Source organism: Hippocampus guttulatus, chromosome 3, assembly GCF_054856545.1.
Source record: "Hippocampus guttulatus isolate MCC_2025c chromosome 3, RoL_Hgut_1.0, whole genome shotgun sequence".
Taxonomy (NCBI): Eukaryota; Metazoa; Chordata; class Actinopteri; order Syngnathiformes; family Syngnathidae; genus Hippocampus; species Hippocampus guttulatus.
The window spans coordinates 23,947,516-23,963,978 of NC_141263.1; the positions used below are offsets into that span (position 1 = coordinate 23,947,516).

The 16,463-nt window shown below is 42.8% G+C and overlaps 1 protein-coding gene across 7 annotated transcripts in view; it reads right to left on the reverse strand.

Moving 5' to 3' along the window:
• The window catches only part of akap13a (A-kinase anchoring protein 13a), an 87,524-nt gene extending 71,396 nt beyond the window's left edge, over positions 1-16,128 (reverse strand). For 5 of the 7 annotated variants that reach the window (XM_086107560.1, XM_086107561.1, XM_086107562.1 and 2 more), the window contains exon 1: positions 15,959-16,128. The gene's annotated coding sequence lies outside the window, so the exon portion shown is untranslated. Of the gene's footprint in view, positions 1-9,375; positions 9,529-15,958 lie in introns of those variants that run through there. The other 2 variants (XM_086107557.1, XM_086107558.1) reach the window with 2 other exon arrangements.
• Between the last annotated feature and the right edge of the window lie 335 nt (positions 16,129-16,463).

Consider the following 16,463-nt stretch of genomic DNA (forward strand, 5'->3'; position numbering starts at 1 on the left):
CGAATAAATAGTAACACCACCACCCCACCTCCAATGAGAATTAGATGGATCAGGTAAGGGGATAATCAGTGGTTCTAATAATACTCTGGAGTCTAATCCGCTTGCCTTAAGTGCACTGGGACGCAGAGGTGCTTCTTTGCTGTGTGCATAAGTTTGATAAGACTGTCAGACAATGCAGCCCATGAGGCATTTTGTTTGTTCCTTGGGAAAAAAATGTAAATTAGACATAACTTATAAATTGGGTGTGATGTATGCCAAAAATCACAGCTGCGTATGGACCTTTGTTTCAGGTACCGTTAAAAGGGGGTAGGGTGGGGCTGTTTTTGTGTGACAGGAACAGACCCAATGAGATTAAATTTAAGGACAAAAAATACCTATCAAAACGCAAGCAATAAATACAGTTTCATGAAATGTGAATATGTACACAAGTAAATCCATCCATTTTCCGATCCGCTTTATCCTCACAGGGGTCGCGGTGGGTGCTGGAGCCTATCTTCGGGCAGTAGGCGGGGGACACCCTGAACTGGTTCCCACTCACACTCACACCTCGGGACAATTTAAAGTGTTCAATCAGCTTGCCATGCATGTTTTTGGAATGTGGGAGGAAACCGGAGTACCCGGAGAAAACCCATGCAGGCCCGGGGAGAACCTACAAACTCCACACAGGAAGGCCGGAGTTGGGATCGAACCCCCAATCTCTGCACTGTGAGGTCGACGCGCTAACCACTGGACCACCTCATCAATAAATAAATAAATGTTCACCCAGGTGAATGGTTGCTTAGCACGTCCGTTCTGAGGGTTGGTATTTGAATCTTGGCTATGGCCTTCCTGTATGGAGTTTGCATGTTCTTCCCGTGATTGTGTGCTTTTGTCCAGGTACTCCAACTCCCCCCGGCCCCCACACTCCAAAAACATGCACGCTAGTTTTGGTGAAGACCTAAAATCGTCCACAGGCGTGAATGTGAATGATTGCTCGCATATTGTTATCTGCAACTTACTGCCGACAGCTCCGGGGCCAACCTCTTATTTTCTGAAGCAGGTAATGATTTGCCAATGTATCAAACTGCCGCAGTACTGCACCAACTCCTGCTGAGGAGGACCCAATGTCAGATTTTCTTTGCCTTAAGTATCGTGGCTAGTATCGGCGGCCAACATGAGTGCTGATACCTGGAAAAAGGTTGGTATCAGCACCGATACCAATATCTGTCACTCACCCATCCCGACAGAAAACGTTTCAAGTAACTTCTAAGCAGAGTAAATCATGAGAATGTAATTTTTAAAAAAATAATAATAATAATTTAAAATGAAACACTACTGTATACTGCAAAACACTGCTTTCACTTTCCACTCACTTTTCTTCAGTAGCATAAAATACTGTATAAACATGCAGATATCCAAGTAATTAAAAAAAAGGTGTCTTTGACGCAAAAATAACTCCATAAATACAATAACTAAACTCAAAGAGATTTAAAATGAAATGCAAGATCCATCCATTATCTAAACCAGTTATTCCTCACGAGGGTCGTGTCTGCGCTAGAGCCGATCCCAGCTGGCTCCAGGCATGGATATGGATATGGAGCCAGCTGATCAGTCTTCACTGTTAAATGTATTTGTATATGCAAATAACTACAGCCGAACGGTTAGTTGCTGTAGACTGCTGTGCTACATTATTATGCTGCTCCCCACGTCAAAGCACTGACTCTTTCAGGACATTTGGTAGAGAAAAGGAGATGAGGAGGCACAAAAATATATTCACACTTCCAATCAAAACCCAAGATGAAATAGGGTCTACTTGTTCATACACTTTACCTCACGCCACAGGTGAACAGAATGCAAAGGGGGGTGGGTGGTGCAATCGCCATATGATGCCGGTGCATATCAACTGGTGCATGGCGACACGCATGAAAAAGTACATTTCCCATACATTTGTAAAAGCACACTCCCAGTGCGGCACGGGAGAGTCAACCTCCACCCCCCGCCCCACCCCACCCCCGCAAAAAGGGCAAAGTGACAATACATTACACAGCCGCGGATTATCGAGAAAACTCGTGTCAGTCGAGAGAAAGATGCTGCCAAGTTTTTGCATCCACGGCCAACATTTAGGATAAGCGGGCATTGTGAAGTGCATGGATGTATTGATTTAGTGAGCCATTCACAGCTTCACTGTGCAGGTCCGTATGTACTAGGATCGGCATGGCTTAATCGTTGAAACAATATGCCACTACTGGCAGCATCAACAAGGTAGCCTCTGGGGGCCACGGGCAGGCAAGCAGGCAGGGCGGCGCCGGCAGTGAACGTGCCACAACGCGTCGCCTTCCACAGGCCTGGTTGTAGCTTCTCGAAGGGAGCGCAGCTGACTCAGCGCAGCATGGGCAGGAGACGGGAGCTCGAAAAACAGGAGGCCCACCGCCGCAACTTGCCGGGCAGCCGCCTCCATAGCTGCCCAATCATCCATTTAGCAGAGCATAATTTGCAGTGCCGTGATCCCAGTTTACTTTGCAGAACACCCGCACAGCTAACATGGTTTATTTCCCACCTATCCAGAGGGTATATGGCAGGCTGGTAAAGTGTTATCTGTGTCAAAGTATTTTCACATTATTACAAGCAGTGAGTACAGATGTACAATATCGGCAATGATGCTCATGCTGGTATCCAGAGGTCGACTCAAGTCGTAAACTTCAAGCCTAAATTACAGTGGAGGAAAAAAAAATGAAACAAGTCGAGTCGTGTCAAATTTCAAGCAAGTCAGGTCGTTACTTGGTTCAGGCAAGAGGCAAGTCAATCTTGCTCATCACAACCTATATTGGAATGAAGATAAAATATTTTTTCTCTGACCATTAGATGAAAATTGTATTTTCATCTCTAAAAATTAAATCGGCAAACAAAAAAATGCATTTACATCTCTAAAAATTAAACACAAGTGTGAAATAAATGTAAATTTACTTCTTTTTTTTTAAACTTTTTTAGAAGAATGTTGTCTCATCTTGCAAGAAGAGCTGGGCGATGCGATGATAAATAGCGCAAAAACGACATTGTGGCACTTTGACTAACTATACAGGGAAATGAATCATAAAATATAGTCAACATACATAACAAACTGACGGTGCAAAATTAAATCCAAGAATTCTAATGAAAATTAAAAAATAACTAAATGGGTAAATGCAAATAAATATGACTGTGTTGTGAAAGAATAACAACAACAACAACAAACCCATAATTATTAATAGTTATTTACAAAAAAAACCATCCTCAACACATACAAGCAATTTAGTTTTTATTTGAGCCTCATCAAAACAAAAAGAGTAGCAAAACTGGGAATCACAGATTTTTCTTCTTAAGTTTTTCCGATAATTGAATGTTGGCGACGTCCCAGACAACTTCAACTTATGTCACTTGCAGCCGGCGAGAAACCACACGCCTGCGCACGAGTCAGGCAAATGTACCAGTACAGCATCGGTGACTGGTCCCAAAACGCCCAACCTATTTTCTGTAACCTTTTGTTGTTGATGGTGGAGGGTGGATCTTGAACTAGAACGCAGTGGGTTGATTGGGCAACAAGAAGTAACTTCTTTTGTGCTTCTACATGTGATTTGAATGAGAAGAAAACAATAAGTGTCATTACAAAAAAAAAAAAAAAAACCTGTGCTTCTGGTTTGTAGGTAAGATACAGTAAATGCACCACCCCGTTCAGTGTGGCGATCATTTTCTTTTATTACAAGCAGTCTCACTGCTATTTGATGTGGCAACTTGACTTTTGATTTCAAAAATTGAAATTCATGTCATGCGCATGATTTTATAGCCATTATTCTTGCCAGACATGGAAAAAGACAACAACCTAATATTTCACTGCCTGAAAAAAAGTAGTTATCGCGGTCAGGTGACTGAGTTATATCAACTTAACCGTCTAAGCCATATAATTAACACAAAACCAGGCTAGTAGTCTCCACTTAAAGTCTGTAACAGAAGAAGTATGGGAAACGGCATCCCTCAAGGCCACCCGACACCTGCCTGTTGAGATTAAACCGCCTATTAAGTCAGACTAAAACTGAGGGTGCAGCCAGTCGAAAAGCAGCCAAGTTATGTTTCTATTCGGTCTTGTTTAAATACGCAGTGATCATAAATGAATCAATAAACTGTCTGGAAAAAATGCTGGAGTGACCCTGTTGATGGGTTTGGAACCGCTGTGTTTATTCTGACCAGTGAATAACCATTTTTGGAGGCCCTAACATGGCCACATTCTGGTGAGAATTACATTTATTTTATTTTATTTATTTTAGGAGTCCTGGAAATAACCCTCCGAAATTCACGAAGTAGTGGTCTCTGCAAAGTTGGGGGGAATCAGCTGCGAACACCAATTTCATAGAGTATAACGAAATTGGGTCGGCCTGTTTATCACAACAGGACGCATGAGAAAGTCTGGGACCCAGACCTGAAATTCAACAACCCTTCTGGGCAAATTCCATGGCTGGTACTTTGACAAAGTTGCAAACCTTTGTCCGAGTCTGCAGGAAGAAAATGCAAATCGAAAAATATTCGGTTCGAGGCTAAAACCGTCGCACGGCATCAGAATAGTCAGTCACGCAGCACGAGAAGGCACGTTCAGTAAGCGTTGTGGTTATTGTTTTTTGTTTTTTTGACCGTTGTTTTAGATTCAGGCCTCCGAGTTTTTCCAAGTTATTGCATAAAAATCGGGTTACATCCCCACGTTAGGAATGGAACTCCATCATGAACCGAGGAGCAAAGCTCACAGTTAACCAACTGTTATATTGATAAATACTCCAGAGCAAAAGAGAATTTACCAGACACCTGATCACATTATAGAACACCAGATAAGTCCTGTTGATAGGAACCAGTGATAAGTGTCACTGCTACAAAAACAGAACATATTATTTCAGATTTGACAGGAACTTGTCATAGCCATATTCCCATAAAACGTGGCCAGCTTGAGATAAAGTGGGAAAAAAAAAATCTACCTGTCTGATTGATGACGTTTCCCTTGTTGAACCAAAGATTACAATGCCATTCGGGTGGCTTTGTGGGAGATGCTGGAAAGATTCTTGAATTGCAACCAAAATTGAGCTAGACAGATGCATGACCAGTATTTTTTTAAATCAATAAATCAATAAATAAAACCAGAAGAAGGCTGCCATTTTATTTTATTTTGCCATTTTGAATTTATTTCTACCAGTTCTGAGGGTAGAACTTGTCCCAAAGATTTTGTGTGATACTATTTGCTCAACGTTTTGAGGGTAATCACTCCCTCGAATTCCCCAAATTCTGTGGGCTGTGTACTGTGAGAGAAATCTTAAAGGTTAACACAATACAAGATTCCTTCCATTTATGGAGTCTGGCTCACAGAGGAAAACATTTACAGCGTGAAGTCTTGACTAGTCACCAGTCCCAAACTGAGTCGCAACATGAGCAATGCCGTGTGATTAAAAAAAATGTTGGTGGTGCGTGATTCAGTGCAGTTTGATGTTTAACTTGACGTTTGTTTAACCCCCATTCCTGCGTCCTGCACCAGTTAACTAGTAGCGGCCTTGTGGCATACACGGGGCCCAGACCTCTGCGACATGCTGAACCGTCCTGGTGCTTATTTTTAAAGACCCACTATCAGCTCTGTGGCTAAATTAGTTCAAGCGACGTCAGTACCTCTGGGGCCCAACTGCATCCACCACCATTTAGATAGTCACGGCTGTTTGATTTAATCAAACCTGCCCATTGACGTGACCCCCTCCCCTCACTACCGCTCCCCCTGCACAAAAGCGTCCTGTGTGCACACAGAAACGGCCAGCCGACAACACCGGGCAGCGGGATGAAAGGTCGCCTGAGTGTTTGTGGTGACAGTTATTACTTTGGCCTGCTGAAACCAAATACCTGTCAGCCCAGATAGCATTCTCTTATTGTGAGATGGGCACGGAGGGCCGGCCTGTAATCAGGGACCAAGCCTTGATGAACGCTCCTCCCCAAGTTGGATGCCATCGATCTGACCCTCAACCTTTTGTGTCCGCGCCATTCAGCCGCAGAGGCTCTTTGTGGACGTTGCTAAGCAAACAGAAGAGCCAACGTCACGTTCAGGCATGGTTACGTCTTGAGAAAGAATGTGCATGATATTTAGAGCGACATGTAGCTTCCGGTCTCGCTCTGCACAAACCTGCATCATTGTCTCCCTGTCCATAAGTAAGGCAATCTCACCAGACCAAAATGATCGACTCCCTATAGTTACGCAGCTTAGTGTCCTCCATCTCGCAAGTTCGCATGGTTCAAAAGATCTTGGTTCTGTTCCTGACGCTGAAACTATTTTCAAAAACTGTAGTTTGGACTTCTAAGTTTCTATACTCCAATAGACCACCGTCATACAAAAGCAACGCATATGTCTGTCTTCGAAAACATCCCATAGGACGCAAATAGAATCATAATAATAATAATAATGATAGCAATCACCAAGGGACATTTAACAATAATTTGTGAGGGTAATTAAAACGTTGACTGTGTCAGGCAGGACACATTCAAAAAGGAGTAGCTAGCATTTGCTGCTGGCTAATAGCCAGTGAGGTGTTGACGCAGGAGAAAGCAGAGTGGTAAACAAGGGTTCTTGTTCTTGAACATTCCTGTCTTTGTATATTAAAAACTGTTTTTTTAAAAATGAGAAAAAAAGGGCCAAACTGATGCAATTTTTGTATTTTTTCAGCTAAAATGCTGATAAAGGAAGTGCTAAATACCCTTTAAAGTGGTAGAGTCAGGAGACGACGGTTGAGTTGTAGCAAAAGAAAGTGGTGGCAAGTCCCATTTGGGAACTAATAGGTTTAGCGCAGCCGATCCCGAGTGACCGGCAACCTGTTCCTGCGGTGGATCTGATCAGATTAATACCACCCTACAGTAATGACTGGCTGCTCACTGTTGGAGAAAATACAGCTTTGCTTCGCCCCGGTGAGTCACTTTTAACCAACAGTGATGATAACTAACAGCAAAAAAAAGAGCATTACCACCATGGTTTGTGGTTTGTCGGGTATTTGTGTCAATCACTCAGAACCATGTGTTTGTGTGGCTTGGCTTAAGCCCGATGCACCATGACCAAGACGGTGACGGGTGACAAATAAGTGTCAAGTCGGTCTGGTTGTCGTCATTGAAAACCGCCCCAAATCCCGACTTCTCGCGCACCACCAGCTCACTTCCTCTATTGAAGACCACGCCACAGTGTTCTCAGGAAACTCTGCCCTAAAGCACACAAGACCTGCTTAAAACAGGAAATGAATGTGTCGACTTAAAGGCCTCTCCTCCTTCTCTGATTCATACGGATGACTAAAATCAGACATAAGAAGCCTGCCTCTGATGGGCCAAGATATCACGGTCAAGATATCGTATTTTTAATGTATTTGTTTATTTATTTTATTTACTGAGCACTCAACACTGCTGGCTACTCACTCGCACGGATGGGTAAAGTTGCTCTTCTATGTCATGCAACAAGCAGACAGACACAATGTGGTGAAATAAAAACCATGTGAGACATTATCATTGCGGTGTGTTGGACCAAGAAGTATACAACACAGCCAGCTTCCAATAGCAGCCTAAAAAAAGCAATGAGGAAGAAAGGGAGTAGCTGTGAGTTTGATGGATTTGAGGATGAGGAATGATCAAAAAACAAGGTGAGTACATTGTTAAATACTTCAATAAAGTACAACTGAACTCAATTTTGCTCCTGCTGCCTTTTTAAAAACATATACAGTACTTGTACAATACAATACATCCTGATTTATATAGCACTTAGTGTGCATGCACTCCACACAATATATTTTAAGATAGCATACTTTTTCACATGCCTGCGTCCAATAATACAATGAGTCTTGTGTATGTGTTAAATACAGGAATAGCACCAGTAACAGACACTACACCTTTTAATAAGGTGAGCCGCAAGGTTGTGAAAGTCATTTGTCAATCTCACCCTAAATTTCTAATTCAAATTTTTGCTCTCTCGTCGACTGGGTTTTTCACTGACTGCTAGCATTGAGCTAACAAATGTGATGTTTCTGTTTCTAAAACAAAGTGCGTGTTGTATTTGAAAACACAATGTTGAGTGTCTAGTTTTATAATAAAGCCCAGCTGGGATGTCAGTGAACAGTTTCTGGCACTAAGTCACGTTTGCTGGAAGCAACACAGGGCCTACAGGGTGCTTTCACAATACAGGAAATTGCACACACACGCTACATCATGTGGCACATTAATCTATTTTCTTATGTTTTTATTGGGGTCCAACAATTTTTTTTTTAAGCCAATGCCGATTCCGACATTGAACCGAATAAAACTGGGATAACTGATTAATTAGTCCGTGTCTGGGGTAGCAGGGATCATTGATGATCCCACTAGCATTCCGCAGCATTCAGCCAGTGCAGGTGTCTCTGAGGGTGGGTAGTGACCATTCATTTGCTCACTCTGCTGCTTTAACCACCTGCGACAGGTAAGTCTTGTACGTCACAGTAGACCAGCTGAACCAACTTATGCAACATTAGGCCAACAGATTCTCCATGGTGGATGTGAACAAGTTTAGCACCGGGTGTTGGGTTGGCGGGGCTTGATGTAATTTATTGAGAAAGCACAGTCTTTGGCATGCTTCCTTCACCTGATGGCGGATGTTAATGGGCCAGGTGAGGTCTGCCGAGATGTAGACACGCAGGAACTTGAAAAAAGGACCATGTCTCTGAATCAGCTAAGTCTGCCACAAGATTTGGTCGATACAAACGTTTCAGATTCAAACTATGATTAATTATTTTAAGACCATATGTACGCTGGCTTCAACATTGTCAAACTCAAGTCCACTCCATCATTTTATGTCTTCCACTAAAGCAAATACTGTGTGGCTACTTATTGTTTCTTCCCAAACGGGTTCATTATTTTCACTTTGAAAGGAAAAATTGTACTGAGATTGCCATTTTTACTCACATGAAAGCATTTTTTTTGCACCAAATCCCTTAAAATGAACTTAACAATACTTGTATATTTAAAGCCTTGTGTGCCACAATTTTACAGGACTACTGTTTTCAAATTCAATTTGTTGATAAAAATATGAGTGATGTGCAATTTTGCGCGTACTGTCTGCACATGATGAAGGGATACCGTGATCTAAAGGCTAGTTTCATGCTATTCGACCCTTCAGCAAGTACCAGAGCGAATGCATCATGTCACCTAAGCGGAGACAATTTTACAACTCGGCCACTAACACGTGTTGTTATGAAACCCACGGAGTGTTATCAGTGCACTGTTGCCAGGCGACGCCGTTTGGACTTTATCCCTTGGAGTATAATCAAGGGTGGTTGCACGCAACTTGCAAGTCCGACATAAAAGTTGATATAGTGGGTGGTGGCATGGATGAGACCTTACCCCACGGATTAAGCGGCGGCGCCGTCTGTGGGCGGACGTACCTCTTTCAGGTGGTGGTCATCATAAGTCCATTAGAGAGAGCCGAGCAGGTGTGTTTACCCTGCAGGTATCCGGGCATGTGAGCTCTCGCCGCGACTAAATATGGCTTTGTGCGAACACAGGAGCTAAGGCTGATCAAAGTGCTGATGTCACCTGCGGGCAGGCGGAGCCAGCGAGCTGCGGGTCGGTTTAAGGCCGACAAGCGGCTCTAAAAGTGCGGCTGCCAGTGCAGGTTCATGAAAGAACACACACTGCGCCTTTGCCAGTCATCAGTGTTACAATGAATACGGTTAAAAACCCACTTTTGTAATTTTCTGGAGAAAATGGGTAGGTATGGCTAATCAATTTATGCTTGAGCCAAGCATTGGGTAACTGATTGATCATTCCTGGAGAGTGAGGCACAGGGATGATGTAATAGAGAGGTGACTGTTGTTGTGTCACCGTCTCGGACACTTATCCACAATTAGTGGTCTTTTTAGTAGCGCTGGGCGATATGGAATCAAACCTTCTCTCACAATATTGTCCATTTTCATACCCATTAAATTACATCACGATAGCGATATACCATGATACATTTTCAGTTATTCCCCCAAAAATTATGCAACACGCGATGGCTTACTTTTTCTCACGTTATTTTGAAGTGACACATTTGTATATTCAATATACTGTACACGTCCATTTTCTGAATTCCGCTTATCCTCAATATTAATGCACATATCATCTTTTAGGCCACGTATCGAGATTGACTTGTGGTTCGCCGTAACGTTTCCGGTTTCGCCGTGTGTGTAGTATTACTTTGCATTCATTTTCTCTCCAGGCACTTATTAAATTGCCTGTTATTTTGCTGATCACGAATGGATACGCTCTGCGTAAACGCAGTTCCAGCGAGACCTTTGTAAAGTGCACTCAGACGCCCGAGCACTTTTGAATTCCAGTCTTTCACGATAACAATAGGTTAGTTTAGTAATTAACATACTGCAGCTTCTCCGACCTCCCCTCTGTTAATTACTCCGCGTTATCCCTTCGTGATAAAGATACCTGTTAGAAGTTTGGCTTATTCGCCACCATGGAGGCTGTGACTGCTGAGTTTGTAGCGAAACAGCAATGCGCTTTGCAGGCAGGAATAGCCAGCCGAAGCTCGTTGCCGAACTTGCTAGCGCCAGCTGCGCCTGTGTTTCGCCTCGACTTGCTGACGAAAATATTGATTTTTTTTATTTCATTTTGCGCCATAGGTTTCTTATGTACGGTGATTATGTATTATGAGACACTTCCCTATATAGTCGTTCCGTGTGCCACCTTGTGGCAGCGGTGCGGCAAAAGATTGAGAAGTGAAAGCTTTAACCCGACAAATCAAGCTGACTTGCCATATTAATTATATGCAGTTTGCTGAAGATTACAAAAGACACGATAGTAGAAACGTTGACACGATAACATGTTTTCTGTCGTCTTTGTGAAATGTACATATGCCTCACATATCAAAATAACCATATTAACAAAAGAGGATTACATTGTACGGGAGACCTTGCACTGGTGACATCATGTTGGAAAAGTACAGAACCAAAGCATCCTGCTTGTGTGTGACGACATTACCCATTTGTGGCGTAAGTGAAATCAATATGTGGAATTGTTAGACAAGTCAACAAACGATGCCTAGGTATCGAATTACTGGTAACCGGTTCTGAAAAGAACCAGTTCACCATTTCCTATCTCAGATTACTGTATACTTGTATCTTGCACTATATAGAGTATAACATGCTCAAAGCATAAGACACTATACGAAAAAGAAAACACAATTTTGTCACGGTCGGCTTCAAACCATCATGTCATCAAACCCGTAGTTGCTGGTTAGAGCAGCATGCACAGGAAGTCCGCAAAGCTATTTTCGGGTTGCTCACCTGATTTTCTGAATATAGCGGATAGCATGAGGGTTTATGGGGATGACATCATCATAATTCTAGGTCTGAGTCGAGGTATGTATTGATGTATGTTGTATCGAATTTTGAATGGTACGACCTTAGGCGTATTTTGTCAAATAGTTTGAGGTCACGTTGGGGCATCATTACATTTATATTTTTGATCCTAATGTGTACAGTTTTTGATTGAGTATAGAATGTAAAAGGAAATTACAGCAATCCAAAAATGACCCATGCAAATGCGCCCCACTAGCGGATGTGAGCGAGGGAAAGGATGACATCAGAGTGGCATCTGATTGATGGCTGCGAGCCTCGCTTCCAGCGAGTGATGTGGTTCGGTCCAGTTTGGCCAGAATGTTATTGCGTCACCATGGCAAACAGGGTCAAAATGTACAACTTCTCTGCATCCCTCCGCTGCAATATTGGAGGTTTGGCGCTCAGGGCGAAACTGTGCACTGACACGCCGAAAGAGCTGCCCGCCGTGTTCCACGTTACAATGGAATGAACGGAATGTGAAGAAAATGGAAAGTTTCGTTGTTCGAGTCACTTGAGACATCACATTTAGCAATCGCGCTTGCATTTAATGAGGTTCTCGGCTAGATTGCGTGTTTGCGTGGACTTCAAAATGCTTCAAAAATCCAACAATGAGACTTTTGAGCCACCCCAAAGTCAAAGTGACAGCATAACTGAAAGACTCCCAACGCTCGCCATACGCTGGCAAATGGAGCGTAATTACAAGGTCTCCTCCATCACGGTCAAATTAGGGGGTTGGCGGTGATGAGAAACCGGCCCAGGCTTCGGCACTGAGCTACTAGGAACTGCTATGTAGGAATTCACAGGAGACCGACCCGTCCGCAATTATTTCCTGCCATCACATTCCTGTAAATGTGTGTTGTTGCTTTAAAAAAAAAAAAAATGCCCAAGAAAGACGTGCAGATGACTACGGCGCTGGTATCATAGATTTTGTACAAAGTTTAACTGCGGACGGAATGCAAAGTTCAGTGCAGTTTTTTTCTACATATATTTAAGCCTTAAGCTTCAAATTATGCATAATGTTAAACTGACCGATAATAATATCGAACATACTGTACATTCATTCATTCATCTTCCGAACTGCTTTATCCTCACTAGGGTCGCGGGGGTGCCGGAGCCTATCCCAGGAGTCTTCGGGCAGTAGGCAGGGGACACCCCGAATTGGTTGCCAGCCAATCGCAGGGCACACAGAGACGAACAACCATCCACGCTCACACTCAGACCTAGGGACAATTTAGAGTGACCAATCAGCCTGCCATGCATGTTTTTGGAATGTGGGAGGAAACCGGAGTACCCGGAGAAAACCCACGCAGGCCCGGGGAGAACATGCAAACTCCACACAGGGAGGCCGGAGCTGGAATTGAACCCGGTACCTCTGCACTGTGAAGCCGACGTGCTAACCACTGGACTACCGAGCCGTCAAACATACATTTTAGTAACAAAACATTTGCCACATTTCTGATGAACACTTACTTGTACTCGTACTTGTAGAGCTTCGTGTTTTTTTGACATGGTACTTGGTTTAAAACTTTTCAGAACCACCGAAAAAAGAAAAAAAAACTACATTTTTAACAACGTTTAACATCATATACTGTACTCTTTTTTTTAGGAAAGTGCAACACCGATAGTCCTTTTTAGGAAATTGTCATTGTTTGAACAGTCTCAATTGTGCTATTAAACATTTAGTTTGCTCATTTTTGTTTTTCTTTCATGGTGCCAAAAGCATGTCACTAGCCAGGATTTCTGCTAGTCAGAGACTAAGCTACACTGTATTTGTTTACACAGTTACACTTTCTGTCCATAATTGAATTTGCTCAAGGTGGGAACTCGGTACAATGATGAAATATCTAAAGATGTGTACACTAAAACGCTAGCGTTTAACCTGTACACAATGTCTTCAATTTAACCATTGCTTTGGAATCCGCACAACCTAAAAATTAAGCTGCTCAAGACGTACACATTTTTATTTTATTTTTATTTATTTTTTTGAGAAAGCGTGTTTCTCAAGGGAGCAAACAGACTCACCAAACACTTGTGTCATTTCATTATGGCTGGCGGACAAAGTACAATGGTATCCATCATAAAAATCTCTGTATTAACTGTACAGTCAATGTTTTAAGCATCTTATCTGACATTGTTAACTTTCGTGCAGTGTAAAAATCTGTTGACTGCTCTGCATGAAAATAAGAAATGGTTTATAACAAGTGATGAAATGAGTGATGACATTGGAGTCTTACGACTTTATAGAAGAGTACTTTCATGTGATTTTCCGGTGTAGATTACTTTTTTCCGGGTCTGTTGCTGCATTGCAATAAAGCCACCGAAAGTCCAATAAAAGGCTGAACTAATCAGTCGAACGAAGATTTCGCAAGCTACGTTAACCCGAATGACATCACTGTGACAGTGGTATCGGCCTGAACATGCCACAAAACACACAAGTTTGTTGCAAGCTCGTGGTTCCTGGCGGAGAGTTGTACTCTAGGGGTCCACGGCCTCAATGTCCCCCCCGCCGCCCCCACACACACACCATTCCCTTTGCAATCTCGGGAAAATGACGTCAACGAGGGAGGATCGTCTCATCTCCGCAAACATTTGTCCCTTCTCCCACCTCGCTCCGCTGTCAGTCTCCTTGGTGGGATCGATGGGGGCTAACGTTTGGGGAACGTTTGCGACCTTGAACGAACCCTGACGCGACATGGCACACGACATATGCTTGTCTCATAATAATATCCTGTTTCAATCATTTTGTTTGCGTCAAAAATGCACTTTTGGACACTTTTTGTCTGAAAATGTTTCAATGGCTGTATCTTCTATGCATCACTGTGGTGAAATTACCATGGCCTACATCATGTGGACGGACGAACACAAAAGGAAGTCATTCTGGTTTGAAGCAGCCATTTTGAGCAAATCTCAGGGCTCGTACTTACTATAATTAACGTACATGTCCACATCCATATTTTTTGTTCATCATTTTGCAGAGTGGTGTGCCATGGTATGTTTTTTAGTGTGAAAGGTGTGCCTTGACTCACTAAGGGTTGGGAAACACTGCTTTAGCAAAGTCGGTTGTGAAAAATGTTGGTTTTAAGAGGCTATTTTAGGGTCATTTGACAATTTCCATCATCTAATGTGGGGAGAGTGTGACATCAAAGTTTAAGGATCATTTTGAGGATTCACTCAGGGAAAAGTAGTCCGAGGTCCCCATCATCACTGCTTATTCCTACAAACTTTGAAATACAGTCAACACTTGCTAATTCGCATTATCTACTCGCAAATTTACCCGGAGAGCAAAACGACCTCCTGAAAAATTCACAGACTCACACCAATCTACTGTACATACTTTTACAATCTTTCTGTGAAGCTAGAAGATGCCGCCCCCAACACCTTAGCAAAGCAGTAGATTCGTCAAGATGATACAGAGAAAGGTCCAGGTCACTATGGCAGAAGTTTACAGCCGATCAGCTGGGAACAGCGAGATACTCAACGCAAGTACCTGTTAGATAAGGCCTCTTGATAATTAAATAGGTGCCTTTAGCTGTAGTCTGTTGTTTTGCCCCGACTTTTCTCTTGCTTTCACTTGGCTTCCCTTCTCAATGACACCCTTGGCACACATAATAGTTCATTCCAGTTAAGACTGTGAGGTTACACATCATCACATGACCGAGGCAGAGTCGCCCCTCATCTCCGTGGGTGGGCGGCCAGGGCAGGTTAAGAGTAGGGATAATATTGGACAGATTAGATGTTCCGCAATCTAGCGGAAAAGGCACCACAGCTGTGTCCTCGATCTTTCTGGCATACATTAAATTGTTCAACTGAAAATACGTAGGCTTCTGGTAGTTACAATTAATATTAAATTAAGAGCTAGCATTAAAGATAAAAGGACAAGTTTAGAGGTTACCACAGAACTTTTTATTCCGTAAGTGTCAAACTAAAGTTAAAGAGCTGTGTATGATACATGTTTTTATGCATCACTGAGTAATGACATGGCCAATTGGTGACATACACTTTGACGCCGTGTCCTTACCTTTTTATAATTCATATTAAATCATATGTGGGACATTTTAAGGGTAACTGGTATAAGATGGGTTTTTGAGTTAAGTTGGGGTATAAATTATTAATGAAGCAGTTGAGGAAAATTTTAATGAGGCATCTCTGGGTTCCCTGTAGGGGGGGGGGGGGGCGCAGCCATAGCAAGCGGAAAGCAAGAAGTTAGCAGCACCTGTTTTGAGAATGACTTGGGTGGTTGTTCCTCATGTTCTGGCTGTGACCCCAAAAAATGGCAGGGTCAGTCAGTAGAGTTCGACGTCGTGAACAACTTTTGAACTGAGAGCCTCGAAACCGCAGCGGCATTGAGAGAACTCTGAACGACATATCTCGGGTGTTCCTAATAAATTGGCTCAAAACGCTCGACTTCAGCCGTTTGTTTTTCAGCAGTGGCATAAGTTTCGCGCCTGTTGGACAGCAACAAATATATTTTTTTTTGAAAACGACATTAATAACATTATCGTGGAAACTCGTTGAAAAGGATACTGCATTGAAAGGGAACGGAACTAGCTTGAAGAACCATCCAAACGGCTCGTGTTCTTAAAAAAAGTTCTTACCTGGAAGAGAAGAGGAGGACGCTTCAGGCTCTTCTTTGGTACATAATAATTCCCATAAAGTGCCAAAAATGTCCCTTTAAACGCGTGTCGAGCGGCGGCGTGGTCCCGCGCACACACACGCACTGCACGAATAAAATGTGAACCAAGTGTGTCACCCGACTGCAATTCTTTTCACCGTAGTTGTTAGCGTCTCCCAGGACAACTCTTGGGGGCGTAGCTCAACAGCGGAAGTTACGTTCCATGCATGTGACGTCACATAACTTTGAGGAACATTTTACTAAATTTTAAATGACTTGAACTTAAAGTAACATTCCGCCACACTTGCCACCGCCATTCATTTGTAATGTATTGTCTAATTTTTGTGCTATTTTTTGAACATGTTCACGCTATTGAGCGCCGTTTATGTCTAATTCGTTTCCGGTAATAATGATGGTAAAATACAGTTCCTGTACGCACATTAAAATTCCATCGTCGTTTTGGTGGGGGGGGGGGGTTGTTTTTACAA